This window comes from Physeter macrocephalus, chromosome 14 (genome assembly GCF_002837175.3).
Source record: "Physeter macrocephalus isolate SW-GA chromosome 14, ASM283717v5, whole genome shotgun sequence".
In the NCBI taxonomy this organism is placed as follows: Eukaryota; Metazoa; Chordata; class Mammalia; order Artiodactyla; family Physeteridae; genus Physeter; species Physeter macrocephalus.
In genome coordinates, this window is record NC_041227.1 from 50,361,705 (window position 1) to 50,381,453 (window position 19,749).

Sequence of the window (19,749 nt, forward strand, 5' to 3'; positions counted from 1 at the left end):
TTGCTTCATTTGCAAATATTTTCTCCCATTCTGAGGGTTATCTTTTCACCTTGTTTATGTTTTCCTTTGCTGTGCAAAAGCTTTTAAGTTTCATTAGGTCTCATTGGTTTATTTTTATTTTTATTTCCATTTCTCTAGGAGGTGGGTCAAAAAGGATTTTGCTGTGATTTATGTCATAGAATGTTCTGCCTATGTTTTCCTCTAAGAGTTTAATAGTGTCTGGCCTTACATTTAGGTCTTTAACCCATTTTGAATTTATGCCCTGCTCCTTAATCCTTAATTTCCTTGGTGGGGAGAGAGTGTCCAGTGCTGCTGTTTTTTTTTTTTTTTTTTTTTTCTGCTCTTGAAAAGAAGGAGGCCTTGTCATGAAGCACCTTTTGGGAACATAAGCACTACCGTAGCTGGAAGGATCAGATAACCTGGTTGGAGCCCCTCCTTTTTGGTAGCTGGAGGGTGGGTGGAGTGGAGGGAGGCTAAGACCCAGAGGACTGAGCAAACTATCAGAAGAGCCAGAATTCAAATTCAAGCCTCCCAGTTCCCTTGCCCAGTGCTGTTTGCATCACAGCATTAATGTCCTGGCTTAAAAAAAAAAATACACCCTTACAGTAAGGTCTATCATTTATCCAACTAAAAACAATTATGCTTTGATTTGTCACTTTTCTTTTCTTTGGTATCCCACACACATGGAGAAGAACTCATCAGCATTGTCTTTATAAAAATTCTTTGTTGAGATTGGAAGACGGGAAAAGATAATCTCCAAGCTTGTGAAACCCTAATTCACTGAACTTCTCTGTGTAGGACTAGTTTCTGCCCTTTAAACCAGATTGCTCTTGCCTTTTTTATGCTCATGCTTATGTCTGTCTGTCACTTACTAGCTGTGTGACTCTGATCAAGTTACTCAACCTCTCCGAGCGTTAGTGTTCTCATCTGTATAACGGGAATAGTGCCTACCTCATAGAGTTGTCATGATTGGATGGCATGATTCATATAGAGCAGTTATCAGTGCCTAGCTGTGTCAATTGCTCAAAAATGTTAGCTATTTTAAGATTATTTGCACAGGATAATGAACCTCTCCCCAGGTAGTTAACATCTGTTTTTTTTTTTTTTTTTTTCTGTTCTCAGATTGATCTGGACTGCATCCCATCCTATTACTAGGGTTGTTCATGGATACCTCCCTCTCTCCCTAATCCTCCCTGCCTACCCCACAGCATATATGTACATACAGAGCCAATTACACACACACTTGGGTATACATAACACACACTGTCCTTTCTTAGTTGCAGGTAGGAGAGGGTAGCAAGTGTGGGCAGTGAGGAAGGACCTGAGTGCTCACTTCTTAGCCCATTTATTCCTCAATATTTTCCCTGCTCTGGACTGGGATGGAAATGTCATGTTTGGAGTGAGTGCATCCTAGGACTGGTAAATGCAGTGTGGTTCTCAGTATTTACCCTTTTGACCCCTGGTCACTTCTACGGGGGCTCAGTGCCCAAATGATTTAGACTTCAGAGCCAAGACATGGTATCTCTAGGTGGTGCTCGTGCCTGGGAAACTGTTTTCTTGGCCAGCTGGATTGTGTCTCTGTATCTGTTATAGCAGCTTCTCTCCTTGCGCAAGGCTTTGACATCACCGCAACAGCATTAGGTAGAGGGGAAGAGCAGTAGAGCGTAGGAGGGAGGATGAGAGGGGGAGGGAGGGGGTAGAGAGAAGGAGAGCAGGAGGGAGTGGGGGATGGATGGGGACAGAGTGAGTCAGAAATTTAGTCATCCACTGCCCTGAAGGAAAGGGAGAGATTTGCTCTGGCCATGGTGCTGAAGTACATGTCCAGCTTCGAGGGATTGGAAAGCAGGGAGCCAGCCAGCAAGAAAAGGGGTATGTGACTAGGGTTATCAGGGTTTATGTACTGATAAAGCCTAGGAGGAAGAGAGATAATAGGAGAGAGAGGGAGAGAGAGAGAGAGAGAGAGAGAGAGAGAGAGAGAGAGAGAGAGAGAGAGAGAGAGATTAATCCTACCTAGGTGTAGATGAGGGGTAAGATGCCACAGGTCCATGGTAGGGAGATAACACATATCTTTTTTGCAAGTGTTCACTCCCTCAGGATCATTAAATTTTGTCTGTGTATGTATGAATATGTGTGCTTGTGCGTGCATGTGTGTAAGAACAGTGGTAATTATTACTGTATGAATTCAACTCAGCATTGGAGGCATTGCTTGGAAACTGATTTTACTCATGCTCATAAAATAGTACAGTGGCATAGCTGGGATGCAAACACAGGTAGCCTTACCTGCTGGGACTCTTGCTGAGTGTTGTCAGCAATGTGGGAGGAAAGATGAAAGCCAGTTCTGTTCTGTCTTAGGAAACTCTTTTCTCAGCCCAAGGGATGGGGAATTTCCTCCTCTATCTGGTTAATCAAGGGTGTCTTCCAACCTACATGGTTGGTATTTGGTCTTCTCAGGTATAATCTTCTGGAGGTGACCAGGGGTTTGCTGTCTACCTTCTGTGCCTCACATGGACCTTCCAGGGACCTCACTGCCTTCCATCAAGCCAGGGCTTTCCATGCAGGAAGGTAAGATGTTGGGCAGGTGACTGCATTGTGGCTAAGAGCTCAGACTCACAAGGCAGACATACCTGGCTTCAAACCTTATTTCCATCACTCACTGTGGTCTTGGGTGAGCTTTCTTCATCTCTTGTTCTTTTTACTAGCATGGATGTGCAGGCTTCTGGGTGTCAAGTGGTGTTTGAACTAAGGATGAGACTTGCTAATGTTAAACCTGGAATGATTACAGAACACACTGTGGTCTTTGCTGGTTCTAAACAGTCAAGTTAGCCTGATCTTACAGTGATCACCAGAAAGTTCTGGGAGGTGGTGTCACTGAAAGGTTAAGATCATGAGCTCAAGGCAGATAATGGAGATGCAAGTTTCAGCTCTCTCCTTCAGCTTCCTCATCTATGAAATGGTGATAGTAATAATAATAACAATAATAATAATCACCTCAATGGGCTGTAGTGAGGATTTAATTGGTTAACATACATAAAGTGTTTAGAACAGTGCCTGAGACATAGTAAGGTCTTAGGAACATCAGCAATTATTATCTTGCTGATATTATTACCATAGCTCTTATCAACTGGATGGCATGTGGAAGTAACTTGTACTCTCTGTCCTCAGTCTCCTTATCTAAAAAATGGGGCTGTTGATAATAAGTACTTCATAGAGTTAATGTGAAAAAGAAATGAGATGGTTCACATTAGTGCCTCATGTAGTGGAGGCATCCAGACTATGACATTTCCCCTTTTCTCCTTTCCTTGGTCATATTTAAGATCAAGGTATATTAAATATTGAAGTGAATGCACAGTTTGGTTGTTCCTGCCTTGGGGGCTCACGGAACCCTTTGTGATTTTGAATTCAGAATCTTTCTCTGAGAGAAAGGGAAACACACACATATAATCTCAGTGGGTTCAATAGTTCATGAGCTATTATGGGTTTTTATCCCATGGCCCATAGAAACTCATTTTAATCTCCCCTTCACACAATGCATTACATAGAGTTTTCTGGAAAAAAAAAGTGACACACAGAAATGAGCCCTTAAACATCAAGATGGTGATGGTGAGATGTTGAGAGTCCTGGGGCCACAGAGGGCTTGGCTTTGGTTCTGTCCAGAAGCTCTGAGCTCAGGGCCTCTGCCTGCCCCAGGACTCACTGTGCTCACGCCCACTGCTGTCCCACGACCCTGTCTGGGCCGCTCATGGCTCAAGATGAGGGTGCTGGGGATGGGGCTGCTTCCCTCCTCTCCCAGGGCTGTCTCTCGCGAGCACAGGCCGTGTGGGCGCTGCCTTTGACGCTCTCTTCTCTAAACTCTGCAATTTATGGTACAGTCGTGCCAGATAAAAGGCAGGAATTCGTCTTTGTTCTGAGTGTTGTATGTGTATTAAAAGGCTCTTGCAGCAATCAGCACCTCATGGCAGAAAACAGTGGGACACAGTGTGTACCCACTTAGTAAGAACAAGAAGAGGGGAGATTTGGATAATCAAGACAAATATCCACGTGCCCAGGACGCCTGTAGGAAGGGCTGGCAGGAATGGTTTATATAAACGCTGATGTCTGGTGTTTGCGTTCTCATCCTGGCAGATGCCTGCTCACCAGTTTGGTTCAGAGCCGAGGAGGGAAAAATTTGGGTGCTGGGGGCTTAGACGAGACCCTCAGAAACGCTGTGTGTGAACTGCTCAAGTAGATGAAGAGTTGGATTGTGATGATCCTTGGGAGGAGGGGAAGAAAAACACGGGATTCCAGTCACATCCCAGAATTAAAGGTGAGATGTGACAAAGGCAAAAAGTGACATTTTTGAACCTGGAATCTGATGACTTGTTGGACTGTCATTTGCACCTTGGTAATATAAAACATTTACCAAAAAAATTAAAGTTAAGAATAAACCACCAGCAAGATTATGCCCTCATAGTTGGGCTGATGGAAAGCTCATTGATGGCCCTGGTAGGAGCTATGAGTCCTTGTGTAATTATAGGTGCAGGACACACAGGTACGTGTGCATTCCAAATGAAGTAGAAGCCGAGAGACTCTGAGCAAAGATGCACAGTGACCTGGGGTACAGTGTGGAGGAGAAAATTACCTAACCCCAGTGACTGCTGATGGAAGTTAGATGGGATTTATGGGATTCTCAGGAATGGTGCAGAACAGCACATATCCTGACTTTTCAGTTCAGTACATTGGGGGTCCTGGCTGACATTGGGGGTCATGGCTAGCATTGGGGGGTCCATTGGAGGTCCATACAGGCAATGGACATGCTGTGGGTGATGTGTAGGTGGCACCAGGAGATACATGGCTTGTGGGTCAGTTGCCTGAAGAAGTTATGGGTTTGGAGGGGTCAATACCCCTGTTGGGATTTCTCGCTGGAGAGGAAACAACAATTCCTTGGGATCAGGGGTCTGTCCTTATGGGAGGATCAGTGCCCAGACAACCTGGATGAGATGGGAGCTTGGGGAGAGTGTTTGTCTCATCTCGATGGAGCCCTGTCCCTCAGCTAACAACCTAAGGCAGCTGTCAGTGGGAAGAGGGTGGTCCCAACCACTGGATTCCTCCCTACACCTCCCCGATAGCTAGATATTTGCAAGAAGGATTTCAGCAGGGAAGCAATGGAGTTTACGTTCCTCATGCCCCAATTTATGACCAGCTTAAGATGTCAGACGCACAGCTTCTCATGGCTGACCTGGCTCCAGTGTGGGATGCTGCTGTCCCCTTGGCCCTTGCTCTGACTTCCTGACTTTGGCTGTCAGTCTCATCCTTATTCAGTCTCCCTCCTTCTCTCCACCACTGCATCTGGAAGCCTCAGGGCCTGCCAACTTCAGGGCCAGACTTGCCTTCCCTGTAAGAAAAGCACATGAGTTAACGATTTTATTAAATACACTTAAAAAATTTTTTTTTCTCCCCTCTACTTATTTATTTATTTATTTTCTTTTTTTGGCCATGCTGTGCAGCTTGTGGGATCTTAGTTCCCCGACCAGGGATTGAACCCCGGCCCCGGCAGTGAAAGCGCCAAGCCCTAACCACTGGACCGCCAGGGAATTCCCAATAAATACACTTTCTTTCTGAGCCCTTATTATATGTTAGGCTAAGAGCTTTATATGCAGAATTATGTTCACTTCTTACAATAATCCACAAGGTACTATTATTACAGGTGAGAAAACGGAAGCTCCTAAAGGTCCGTTTTCCTGCCTGAGGTTGTGTGGTTAAGAGTAAAACCAGAACCCCACTGAACTCTGCCCCCACAGCCCCGGCTGAGCTAATCTGCTCTCTAAGCCCCACCGTGGACGGGTGAGAATTCAGGTACCTTTGGGACCTGCCAAAGGATGGGGTTCGGCTTTGCAGCAGATGTTGTTGGTGCCCTAGCCCCCATCCCTTGCCCTCACCACTTCTGCACATGCTGACTTGCCTTTGCCTGAGGCACTCTATGGCCACCAATACCCACTTTGCCAGAATCACACGGGAATAATTCAGACCCTCCAGGGAGTAGCTGTCAGTCAAGACTGAATGAATACCCAGCTCCCGCACCCCTAGTTGGGTTAACTCTGAGGTGCACCATCTACACTTTCTCCCAGCTGGATAAGCTCTAGGTCCACAGTGGTAACTTGGCTGCCAACAAACTCCTTATAAGCTGCCTTCCCTGCTCCATCCCATGTCCTCAATCTGTCATGAGTTTCCTGGAATCACCTCCAAAATAAATTACTTTCATTTAAATCCTTGTGTTGGAATCTGCTTTTCCAGGCTCTCTTTGGGATCAGGTGCATCTTTTTTGTGGGTGTATGGGTTAGGATGGCAATCCAAAGACCCCACCAATGCAGAGGGTGTATATCTTCTTTCAAACGGTCCATAAGCTCTTTCACAGTTTCCATCACTGTACCTTGTTGTTTTATTACTTGTTTATTCTATATCTGAGAGGCCTCCCAAACAATTTACAGACCTTTTCCCAGGTGAGAGTAAAAGGACTTACCTTTGTTCTGGGCTTTCCCCCACCTTGACCATCAGATCTAGTCAAATTGCCGGGAAGGTGAGGAATGGTTCCGGGGGATCTAGCCCCACTGGCTTAGTAAACTCATGTCCTTTCTTTTGATGTCAGGCCCTATGACCTTTTGATTGTCTCTAATTTTCCTGCCTAGTTTCAAGAAAATAAGGTTGACACCATGACCTTGGGCTGGGCTTGGGGGATGGGGACCGAAACCCTGAATTATACTTTCTTCCTAGAGATGTCAGACTGTTTTGTGGTTAAGAGCACAGCCTGGACATCCTGGGTTTGAATCCCAGCTCTGCCACTGTGTTAATAACCACTGGATGGGTTTGGGGACCCACTGGGCCCACTGTGAGACGGTGGAGCTAAAACTCCACTGATCATCTGACCCACATAAACCCTACTCTGACTGGTGGACCCCAATGATGTTTTGGGTCTCCTGGAATTAGTGTCAGTTCAGAGCCTGTGTTCAGTGATCCTGGAAATGTCTGATTTTTCCCCTTTTTCCTAATGCAGTCACTCTGATAAAAGGCATGGGTCCCTTTGGGGAAAGCTGGGAGAAAGATTAAGAGTATACGTTTTTGGCAGTGTATCAAGGTCCTTCCTCAAGGGGACCCAGCCTCCCTGGGTCTGTAAACTGGTCAAGTCTGGGAATTGATTGAGGGGTCCTGACCATCTTTTTTTTTTTTTTTTTTTTACATCTTTATCAGCATATAATTGCTTTCCAATGGTGAGTTAGTTTCTGCTGTATAACAAAGTGAATCAGCTATACCTATACATATATCCCCATATCCTCTCCCTCTTGTGCCTCCCTCCCACCCTCCCTATCCCTCCCTTCTAGATGGTCACAAAGCACGGAATTAACCTCCCTGTGCCATGTGGCTGCTTCCCACTAGCTATCTGTTTTACGTTTGGTACTGTATATATGTCATTGCCACTCTCTCACTTAATCCCAGCTACCCTTCCCCCTCCCCCCTGTGTCCTCAAGTCCATTCTCTATGTCTGCGCCTTTATTCCTGTACTGCTCCTAAGTTCTTCAGACCCATTTTTTTTTTAAGATTCCATATATATGTGTTAGCATACGGTATTTGTTTTTCTCTTTCTGACTTACTTCACTCTGTATGACAGACTCTAGGTCCATCCACCTCACTACAAATAACTCAATTTCATTTCTTTTTATGGCTGAGTAATATTCCATTGTATATATGTGCCACATCATCATTTTCCATTCATCTGTCGATGGACACTTCGGTTGCTTCCATGTCCTGGCTATTGTAAATAGTGCTGCAATGAACATTGTGGTACATGTCTCTTTTTGAATTATGGTTTTCTCAGGGTATATGCCCAGTAGTGAGATTGCTGGGTCGTATGGTAGTTCTATTTTTAGTTTCTTAAGGAACCTCCGTACTGTTCTCTATAGTGGCTGTGTCAGTTTACATTCCCACCAACAGTTCAGGAGGGTTCCCTTTTCTCCACACCCTCTCCAGCGTTTATTGTTTGTAGATTGCTGGAATTTAAACCAGAGTAGATGATTAATCATAGAGAGTATAAACAGTAAAGACATAAGGGGCTAATGAAGGAGCCCTGGGTCACCATCACTGTGGCAGGTGGGGGGAGGGGGGCATTAGGAAAAGAGTAAAATTGGAAATTGAGGGGAAGGGGGAATTGGGAAAGTCAACTGGAGAATTAAGAAAGAGCTGAGAAGTGTTTGTCTTAGAGGTAGAAAGAAAATCAGGAGAAGCCAGAGGCAGAGAGAGTTTCAAAGAGAGTTTGATCAATAATGCAAATACTACAGGAAACTAAATTAAGTTAACTGGAAACATAAAATGAAGTTAAGAGTAATCGTTTCAAGAACAATTTTAGTACAGTGATTTGAGAACTCAATAAAAAGAGAGGAAGTAGGCATGACAAATGTAAACCACTCTTTTACTAAACTTAAAAGATTAGGCTGCTATGATGTGCAAAAGTTTTTAAGCTTCATTAGGTCCCATTTGTTTATTTTTGTTTTTATTTCCATTTCTCTCGGAGGTGGGTCAAAAAGGATCTTGCTGTGATTTATGTCATAGAGTGTTCTGCCTATGTCTTGCCTTACATTTATGTCTTTAATCCATTTTGGCTTTATTTTTGTGTATGGTGTTAGGAAGTGTTCTAATTTTATTGTTTTACATGTAACTGTCCAGTTTTCCCAGCACCACTTATTGAAGAGTCTGTCTTTTCTCCATTGTATATTCTTGCCTCCTTTATCAAATATAAGGTGACCATATGTGCGTGGGTTTATCTGGGTTTTCTATCCTGTTCCATTGATCTATATTTCTGTTTTTGTGCCAGTACCATACTGTCTTGATTGCTGTAGCTTTGTAGTATAGTCTGAAATCAGGGAGCCTGATTCCTCCAGCTCCGTTTTTTTTTTTTTTCCAAGATTGCTTTGGCTATTCGGGGTCTTTTGTGTTTCCATACAAATTGTGAAATTTTTTTTTCTAGTTCTGTAAAAAATGCTAGTGGTAGTTTGATAGGGATTGCATTGAATCTGTAGATTGCTTTGGGTAGTAGAGTCATTTTCACAATGTTGATTCTTCCAATCCAAGAACATGGTATATTTCTCCACCTATTTGTATCATCTTTAATTTCTTTCATCAGTGTCTTATAGTTTTCTGCATACAAGTCTTTTGTCTCCTTAGGTAGGTTTATTCCTAGATATTTTATTCTTTTTGTTGCCGTGGTAAATGGGAGTGTTTTCTTAATTTCACTCTCAGATTTTTCATCATTAGTGTATAAGAATGCCAGAGATTTCTGTGCATTAATTTTGTATCCTGCTACTTTACCAAATTCATTGATTAGCTCTAGTGGTTTTCTGGTAGCATCCTTAGGATTCTCTATGTATAATATCATGTCATCTGCAAATAGTGACAGCTTTACTTCTTCTTTTCCTATTTGGATTCCTTTTATTTGTTTTTTTTTTTTTTCTCTGATTGCTGTGGCTAGAACTTCCAAAACTATGTTGAATAAGAGTGGTGAGAGTGGGCAACCTTGTCTTGTTCCTGATCTTAGTGGAAATGGTTTCAGTTCTTCACCATTGAGAACTTTGTTGGCTGTGGGTTTGTCATATATGGCCTTTATTATGTTGAGGAAAGTTCCCTCTATGCCTACTTTCTGCAGGGTTTTTATCATAAATGGGTGTTGAATTTTGTCAAAAGCTTTCTCTGCATCTATTGAGATGATCATATGGTTTTTCTCCTTCAGTTTGTTGCTATGGTGTATCACGTTGTTTGATTTGTGTATATTGAAGAATCCTTGCATTCCCAGAATACACCTCACTTGATCATGGTGTATGATCCTTTTAATGTGCTGTTGGATTCTGTTTGCTAGTATTTTGTTGAGGATTTTTGCATCTATGTTCATCAGTGATATTGGCCTGTAGTTTTCTTTCTTTGTGACGTCTTTGTCTGGTTTTGGTATCAGGGTGATGGTGGCCTCATAGAATGAGTTTGGGAGTGTTCCTCCCTCTGCTATCTTTTGGAAGAGTTTGAGAAGGATAGGTGTTAGCTCTTCTCTAAATGTTTGATAGAATTCGCCTGTGAAGCCGTCTGGTCCTGGGCTTTTGTTTGTTGGAAGATTTTTAATCACAGTTTCAATTTCAGTGCTTGTGATTGGTCTGTTCATATTTTCTATTTCTTCCTGGTTCAGTCTCGGCAGCTTGTGCATTTCTAAGAATTTGTCCATTTCTTCCAGGTTGTCCATTTTATTGGCATACAGTTGTTTGTAGTAATCTCTCATAATCTTTTGTATTTCTGCAGTGTCAGTTGTTACGTCTCCTTTTTCATTTCTAATTCTATTGATTTGAGTCTTCTCCCTTTTATTCTTGATGAGTCTGGCTAATGGTTTATCAATTTTATTTATCTTCTCAAAGAACCAGCTTTTAGTTTTATTGATCTTTGCTATTGTTTCCTTCATTTCTTTTTCATTTATTTCTGATCTGATCTTTATGATTTCTTTCCTTCTGCTAAATTTGGGGTTTTTTTGTTCTTCTTTCTCTAGTTGCTTTAGGTGCAAAGTTAGGTTGTTTATACGAGATGTTTCCTGTTTCTTAAGGTGGGATTGTATTGCTATAAACTTCCCTCTTAGAACTGCTTTTGCTGCATCCCATAGGTTTTGGGTCGTCGTGTCTCCATTGTCATTTGTTTCTAAGTATTTTTTGATTTCCTCTTTGATTTCTTCAGTGATCACTTCGTTATTAAGTAGTGTATTGTTTAGCCTCCATGTGTTTGTATTTTTTACAGATCTTTTCCTGTAATTGATATCTAGTCTCATAGCGTTGTGGTCAGAAAAGATACTTGATATGATTTCAATTTTCTTAAATTTGCCAAGGCTAGATTTGTGACCCAATATATGATCTATCCTGGAGAATGTTCCATGAGCACTTGAGAAAAATGTGTATTCTGTTGTTTTTGGATGGGATGTCCTATAAATATCCATTAAGTCCATCTTGTGTAATGTATCATTTAAAGCTTGTGTTTCCTTATTTATTTTCATTTTGGATGATCTGTCCATTGGTGAAAGTGGGGTGTTAGAGTCCCCTACTATGATTGTGTTACTGTCAATTTCCCCTTTTATGGCTGTTCGTATTTGCCTTATGTATTGAGGTGCTCCTATGTTGGGTGCATAAATATTTACAATTGTTATATCTTCTTCATGGATCGATCCCTTGATCATTATGTAGTGTCCTTCTTTGTCTCTTGTAATAGTCTTTATTTTAAAGTCTATTTTGTCTTATACGAGAATTGCTATTCCGGCTTTCTTCTGATTTCCATTTGCATGGAATATCTTTTCCATCCCCAAAAGCTGGTTTGGTGGTACTGAATTCTCTTAGCTTTTGCTTGTCTGCAAAGCTTTTAACTTCTCCGTCAAATCTGAATGAGATCCTTGCTGAGTAGAGCAATCTTGGTTGTAGGTTTTTCCCTTTCATCACTTTAAATATGTCCTGCTACTCCCTTCTGGCCTGCAGAATTTCTGCTGAAAGATCAGCTGTTAACCTTACAGGGATTCCCTTGTATATTATTTGTTGTTTTCCCCTTGCTGCTTTTAATATTTTTTCTTTGTATTTAATCTGCTGAAAGATCGGCTGTTAACTTTATCGAGATTCCCTTGTATGTTATTTGTTGCTTTTCCCTTGCTGCTGTCAATATTTGTTCTTTGTGTTTAATTTTTGATAGTTTGATTAATATGTGTCTTGGCATGTTTCTCCTTGGATTTATCCTTCGGGACTCTCTGCACTTCCTGGACTTGATTGACTATTTCCTTTCCCATGTTAGGGAAGTTTTCAACTATAATCTCTTCAAATATTTTCTCAGACCCTTTCTTTTTCTCTTCTTCTTCTGGGACCCCTATAATTCGAATGGTGGCGTGTTTAATGTTGTCCCAGAGGGCTCGGAGACTGTCCTCAATTCTTTTCATTCTTTTTTCTTTATTCTGCACTGCGGTAGTTATTTCCACTATTTTATCTTCCAGGTCACTTATCCATTCTTCTGCCTCATTTTTTCTGCTGTTGATTCCTTCTAGAGAATTTTTAATTTTATTTATTGTGTTGTTCATCATTGTTTGTTTGCTCTTTAGTTCTTGTTAAACGTTTGTTGTATTTTCTCCATTCTATTTCCAAGATTTTGGATCATCTTTACTGTCATTACTCTGAATTCTTTTTCAGGTAGACTGCCTATTTCCTCTTCATTTGTTTGGTCTGGTTGGTTTTTACCTTGCTCCTTCATCTGCTGTGTGTTTCTCTGTCTTCTCATTTTGCTTAACTTATGGTGTTTGGGGTCTCCTTTTCCTAGGTTTCAGGTTCCCGTTTTTTTTGGTATCTGCCCCCAATGGGTAAGGTTGGTTCAGTGGGTTGTGTAGGCTTCCTGGTGGAGGGGACTGGTGCCTGTGTTCTGGTGGATGAGGCTGGGTCTTGTCTTTCTGGTGGGCAGGACCACGTCTGGTTGTGTGCTTTGGGGTGTCTGTGAATTTAGTATGATTTTAGGCAGCGTCTCTGCTAATGGGTGGGGTTATGTTCCTGTCTTGCTAGTTGTTTGGCATGGGGTGTCCAGCACTGGAGCTTGCTGGTCATTGAGTGGAGCTGGGTCTTAGCCTTGGATGGAGATCTCTGGGAGAGGTCTCGCTAATTGATATTACATAGGGCCGGGAGGTCTCTGGTTGTCCAATGTCCTGAACTCGGCTCTCCCACCTCAGAGGCTCGGGCCTGACACCCAGCTGGAGCACCAAGACCCTGTCAGCCACACGGCTCATCTGGTGGTGCCTGACAACGTGCTCCCGGTGCTGAAAGTGGTGCCATCTGTGAGGTTGCTCGCAGGCCTATGTGAGATGCCTGCCATTGTTTCCGCCGAGAGCCCCTGACCATCTGTTTTTATAATTCAAGTTAGAGTGTTTTTCACTTGACCTAGAACTCTTTTGCTTATACAGATCAAGTAAGAATTCAATATGCTTGGCATCTATTTCATTTCTAGGAACACTGTGCTCAATTGGCCACTGCTACAGTTCTGTGTGAGTCGGACTTTTCTGACTTCTGCTTTGACTCTGTCCGTGACTTTGGTGGTTGAGAGCCACCACTTGACCTCTGCCACCCTGGGATCCAGTGATCCCTCCCCCCCACCACTGCATTTAGGTTTCTCAGTTCAGTGGCAGCAGTTCTCGCCATAGGGTGCCTTGGGCACATTGCTTGCCTTCTTTACGCGCTGTCTCCTCCTCTGTATAGTGGGGATAATAACAGGGTTTTATTTGTGCTGGAGCAGAGGGAAGAGATGGAGAAGAGAGGAAGGGGCTGAAGCAAGAAGGGGAACATGTAGGATGCAGAGAACTCTGGGCAGGAGCAGATCCATTTATTCATCCAACAAATGTTTCTTGAGCACCTACTGTGTGCTGCCCACCATGATAGCTTTTAAGGATAAAATCACAAACAAGGCAGAGGCAGCGAGTGCCTGCTGGGGCTTAGTGGCAGAAAAAATTTAACAAGCAATTGCAGCATGGTCTCAGCTCTTGGTTGGGGAAGCTCAGGACATATAGGAGCCTGGCGCTCATTGAGGCTGCCCTGGACACTGGGTATAACCCTTAAATGTCCAGAATATATCTCCTGGCTCAACTCATTACACAGCCGAGGAGGGAGCCCCATCTTGGTGCTAAGGGCATGTGCGGGGCACACTCAGAGTTATCAACCCATCACTCCAAAGTAGTTCTCAATGTCTCCTCCCTTTGTTCATTTGCACTGCTGCTGTGCTGAGTCCCTGCAGTGGTCCTCTATCTGGTCCTGCCCTGCATGCCTGGTCCCCAACAACCTCTCCACCCACCACACCACTCTCCACTCACCCACCCTGCTGTAGCCGCACAGGCTTCTTGCTGCCTCCCTCAGCCTCTGGGCTTTTGCGTGTGCTGTTCCCTCTGCCTGAACACCCTTCACCTGGCTGAGAACTACTCATCTTGTACACCTCCATTCAGTGTTCACTTTCTTTGCCTTTCTCCCAGCCCCAGACCTTCTGAGGCTCTTCTGTTTTAGGTTCCTGCGTCCCCAGCACATTCTTCTGCAGCCCTTTGCCCCACTGGCAATGTCAATCAATCATCACCTTCCCCCGCAGGCACTGGGCTCCACCGGGCAGAGCCAATGCCTGCCATGGTCACCATTGTAACCCCCTCCCTCATTGCCATGACTGGTTCATAGCGATGCTCAACAAACATCCTTGATAGCTAAGCACAGCTTCGAAAGATGGTGCCTTTGTATTAAGCACATCATTCTCCAGGCCGAATTCTTGTGTTTTGAGCATTTTCTGTTTTCCAGCCACATCCAAACCATTCAAGATGCAGAACAGTAGTGAGGGACCAGGGTGTCCATCCTCGCAGGATGTTGGAGAAGTGGACGTCTGCTTGTCCCTACTCCCCTCCCTTCCTTGGTCAGGGAGACCGTCTGTGTGCGAGCTGCGGGCCAGGATTTGCCTGAGCGAGCCTCTTCCACGCGTGCCCGCAGTGCACGCGAGCAGCCAGCAGGTGGCGGCAGAGAGACAGGAGTGGTCCACAGAAGAGCCCAGCTCAGAGCCGAGCCGCGCGAACCCACCGAGCCCGCGCTCAGAAGCTAGATCTCCCACCGACAGGCCGCTGGCTTCGGAAGGCTGCTGGGTCCTTCCTCTCTCCCAAGTGCAGGCAGAGCCCCCCTGGAGCTATGGCCAGCCCTTCCGGCAGTCCCGAGGACACGGGCAAGCTCAGAGGCAGGGATGGCCGGCAGAGGCGGGAGGAGGAGGATGCCCCTCCGGAGGAGAAGAGGTTGAGGCTGGGGCTGGAAGGAGGAAGCGTAGCGAAGGAGGAAGGAGAAGACGCGCCACGACTGGGCAGGGAAGAGACCGGCATCCAGACAGGTGTTGAAGACAGAGGTGTAAGTGAGCGGGGGGCTCAGGAGGGACAGGGGCTGGGGGCTGGGCAGGGATGCTCCCCGTCGGCGGTCAGGTCTAAGTTGATAATTGGGCAGCAACTCCTGCGGGCTGGCGGGCGCGGTGTGACAGCTTGTGGGGACCTCCTGAGAAACTAGATGCTCCGTCGTTGGTGGCAACTCCCTTCTTGTTTATGTAGGATCGACTTGCTGATTCTCCCACGACGTCGTCGCTGGCTGGGAGACCCGTGGGCTCTGCGGTTGTCCAAAAAGGGAGGGGGAGCTCTGTGTCCTGGGGGCGTCCAGAAGGGAAAGGAGGCGGGGGTTTACTCTGAGCAGCCCTCACTCTGCACACCCCATCCTGGGCAGAGCTGTTTTAGGCGTGTCTCTGGGACTTTGCTGGTTGCCTTCCCTGTGGTAAGGGGCTTGGGTGGGAAGTACCGGGCACAGGCTCTGCAAACGCTGCCCTGTCAGCGTGTGTGCCGGCGGCAGCTCACCAAGCCCCTCACCTGCCCCTCATCTTCCTGTCACTGCTCCCCAGGCTGGCTGGGCAGGGAGAGTTGAGAGAGGAGGCAGGTGGCTTCCAACCCTGAAGTCACTCTTCTCTCCCCATCTCTCCAGAGGACAGTGAAGCAAAGTTCTGTGCATCCCCTCGGGTGCCGCCTAGCTCTGGTCCCCGCTAGCCGAGGGTACGTGTGCGGGTGATTTGTAGCATATGTGTGTGGGTATGTGAGTCACCAGGCGTGTGTGGGATGGAGCTCCATGCCCAGCTTGACCTCCCCAGCCACTGCTTTCTGCTTCCTCTTCTGAATCTTCTAGTTGTGACCTGGCTGACCTTACATTTGGGGGTCACAAGTGTCTGGAGAACAGATGAGGGCTGGCTGCACAGCTGTCCCCATGGTGAGGGCTGCCACCTTGAGAGTTAAATTGATAATGGGTTTGACCTTTTTGTTTCTTCCAAACGTTTTTATTCTTGACCATTTGCTTGGCTGAGCTCGTCTTAAAAATTTGATTTGTGACTAGTGAGCCCCACAAGGGAGAGGTCCCCTTGTTTCTCCTGAATCCATGCAGGCGGCAGCAGCCTGCCTCCCGTTCATTAGGCTGCATCAAAGCCCGGCTGACTCCGAGGCGCTGCTTCAGAGCCCTCACCTACCCGTGGCTGTGATTGTTCAGATCATGGGCCACCTGGACACCAGAACCAGGAGAATTTCTCTCTGAGATGCCAGGAGAAGGATAATATTTATGGAAGGTTTATTGGGACACATCGTGGAAAGAGTGGGAAGGGATGTGTCGCAGTGTGGTGAGAGGAGAGGTCCCATGTCTGAGACACAATTATGCGGGCCGTGCAATGCTGTGAAACTTCCACTGTCAGAAGCCCTCCCCTCCTCCTGTCACCTCCCTCTTTTATGTGGAACTTTGCCAAAGACCAGGACACCAGAATGGAATGAAGTGACTAAGTGCAGTGGGATGCTTAGGAATGTGGGTTTGGAGCTAGTCTACGCGGGTGTGAATCCTGGTTGTGGCCCTCCTTAACTGGGTGACTGGGGGCAAGTGAATTAACCTCTCTCAGCCTTAGTGTTCTCAGTGGTGCAAAGGACATGTCAATAGGCCCTGTTTCATGGGGTAATTGTTCCTGAGGTTAAGTGAAGGTTATCCATAGAAAGCACTTAGCATTGCACCTGGTGTGTAGTATGTGCTCAATGAATGTGATTTAGTGCAGAAATTCTCTCTGTGCATCTTGCTTGCAGCCATGTTTGTTTCTGGGGGTTCATTACAAGAGATAAGGATCTTAGGCAAGACTCTCCATGGTAAATGCCTTTTGGAGGTTAAAGGATTTATGTGCAGAGGATGACATTTTTAAATGGCAGAAACCCCACTGAACTTTTTGGTTCATGAAGGGAAGTGGGGATACCATGGTTTGAAGGGTTATGTTATAACTGGACAGAAATCGTCCTTGTTTTCTGAAACTGAATACGATTCTCTCCTTTTGGGACACCTGGATCTTCTGGGGACAGTGGCTCCTCATGGAGCTGGTGTCTTGGTTTTCAAGTTTAAAGGCTGGCCAAAGTACAGGCTGCCCAGAATGCCCACCAGACAGATTTCTTGTTTTTAGTTTCTATAGGAATATTCTCTTTAAAGAACCTAGAAGCAGTTTCAGGCTGGTGCCAGGAGCAGCAGCTATTTCTTTAAGGAGGAGAGCCATTTCTTCATTCACAGACCACGTTTAGATGCATCAAGAAAAACAGAATGCTTCTTCATGGGATTTTGTCTGTGTAGACCATTATCTTGGCTGAAAAGTCAAAATCATCTTTGTTCTTTAATAGCAGATTATTTTTGGATGTAGATCATTTTGGGCTTTTCTCTGTAGAAGCTGCATGGGCAACACCTCCCTGTCCATGTTGTATCTAGATGTTTTTAAGGATAAAATACCCTTTCCCATTACTGTATCCGGTGCTCTGGATGGTTGAGGTTTACATGTGACTGGTTGTCCCTCAGAGTGGCTCCTGGGCTCGGTCGGCTCTTGTCTTTAAGCAGGGTGTTGCTTCCTCTTCTGGCTGCTAGGGGATGCTTTTAGGAGCTTAACTGGAGCCCCAGGATGCCTCTCAGCACCCGAGTCCTGCTGGATGTGCGGTGGAAGGAGGGTGTGTGACTAGTGAGGGCTGACCCTCACTAGTGGGATCAGAAGTTTTACAGAGTCTTTTTGCCCCTCCACGACCAGTGATGCTGAGAGGGTATTGAAGAACTGGTCCTCCCAGAGCCTTTATTGATTCCTTTAGAGGGACCCCAGGGTGAATCTGACCCACAGCTCTTCCTGGAAGGAGAGAAAAGTCTTTCCTGTAGGTAATTGGTTATCAACTTCAGGTGTTTGTTCAGCTTTTCCCAAGATCAGGCAGCTTGGCATAGATTTCTGAGTTGTTGCTGAGCAGAGTTGAGCTTTCAAGGGTAATAACTCATCGGAATCCCCAAAATCCCCTGATGGACTCTCCACTCAAGAGTCCCTGGTGTTGAGACTAGAGCAGAAGGTTGTTGTCAGCATGGGGCTCCCTGTAGGGGTGAATCCAGACTGTAGGTCTTTCCCCTTCTTGCTGGTGATGGTCTGCACCTGGGTATCTCAACTTTGGCACTGTTGATATCTGGGGCCAGATCATTCTCTGTTATGGGCAGCTGTCTTGTGTATCGTAGGGATGCTTAGCATCATCCCTGGCCCCTACCCACTAGATACCCTACCCCCAGTTGCGACAACCCAAAGGGTCCTCAGACGTTGCCTGTGGTAGCAGGAGCAGGCAGTCAAAATCACCTTGGCTTAGAGCCACAAGTCTACACTTGCAAAAAATATTTCAGAGTGTGGGTGTTGAGTTTGGGTCCCTGCTGTACCACTTATGAGCTATGTGGCCTTGGGAAGTTTATACAACCTCCAGGGGCCTCAATTTCCTCATCTATAAAATGGAGATAATCTCAGTGACAGGTTATGTATGCATTCAACAAAACAACAAGATAATAAATAGAAAATGCTTGGAATAGCATTTAGACACAGAAAAAGCACAAAACAAATGGTCATCTCAGTTTTTAATTATTTGGGTGAATCAGACTCCGTCCTCCATCCCCTTATCCATTGGTGACATGTAACGGAGGATACCATCTACCTAAACCTCAGATTGGATTCGGGTAGCACCTCAGCTTTCCACATGGAACTCATTGGCATCCCCCCATTTCCTCCTTGGTTCTGGGGGTGCAGGATTCCAGGGAGCAGGGGTGTGGGTAGGCAGGCCAGATGGCAGGAGGGGTTCACTCCCACAGTGGAGAGTTCCAAAGCTGGCTGCCGAGACAGGGCATTTGGACCAACATCTGGGTTTCAGGATTCCCGTTTGAGCACAGCTGGACTCCACAGGGTGGAAGCTCTCTCTGCTGAGATATAGATATTTCCCTGGTAACGATCTCTCGAGCTGACATGAAGACATGGCCACCCACCGGAGCGTGGTGTGTCTGCCACAGCTCTTCTGTAATTTATGAGGCAATCATCTGTGGAATGCTGTGCTGGAGAGGGAAATGGCAGGAGGTTTCCTCATCCTCCAAGGGCCAAGAGTGGGGTGCAGGATGGTGGAGGGTCCCTGGAGGAGGAAGAAAGCATGGAGGGTATTCCTTTCAGCAGGAACAGAGAGGCACAGGCTGCATACTGGATAGTTCAGACCCCTCAGCCCCTGGGGAGGTGGATGCCTTTGTGTCTGGAGTAGTTTTAGCTGTGTTGCCCTTGGCTTTAATCATTTCAGAAATATTTAACCCCAGTGCTGGCAAACTGGATCTTGATTTGGGCTTCTCAGCTGGAAAGAGTTGGACTGCAAGCCAGTGTCTTCCTAATTTAAAAAATTTCAGCAAGATGGTCATTGTCCCTTTGGGTCCTCTAGAACATGACTTGGAGCTCAGGGAACACGAGGGAGACCATTTTGGGGGCTGGGACAGGAGTCTTTGCCAAGGATGCTTGTGACCTGGATGATGGTGTTGGTGTTGGTGTTGGTGTTGGTGGAGTTGTGTACCTGAATTGAGGACCTTGAGTTGTGTACCTTATGAGATACATTTCAAAGGATTTAGGATCTATTGGGTACTGGGAATGAGCAAGATGCAGAGTCAGGTCGACCTCCAGAAAGGCAGGGAGGACCATAAATTTGATTCTGGACTCTGGCTGACGTTGCTCTGAGACCCAGGTGGCAACATCTAATGGATAAATGGGTTGGGGATGGAGATTCAGACTTGAGGGTCATCAGTGTTGATGGTAGTTGAGGCCAAGAGGACACCCGAGATTGACTGGAGAAAGAGAGGAGTCGCAAGAGAAGGGGCT

General features: G+C 45.6%; 1 pseudogene; it reads left to right on the plus strand.

Moving 5' to 3' along the window:
- Positions 1 to 1,802: 1,802 nt before the first annotated feature.
- LOC129392707 (uncharacterized) overlaps positions 1,803 to 19,749 on the plus strand; it is a 608,335-nt pseudogene continuing 590,388 nt past the window's right edge.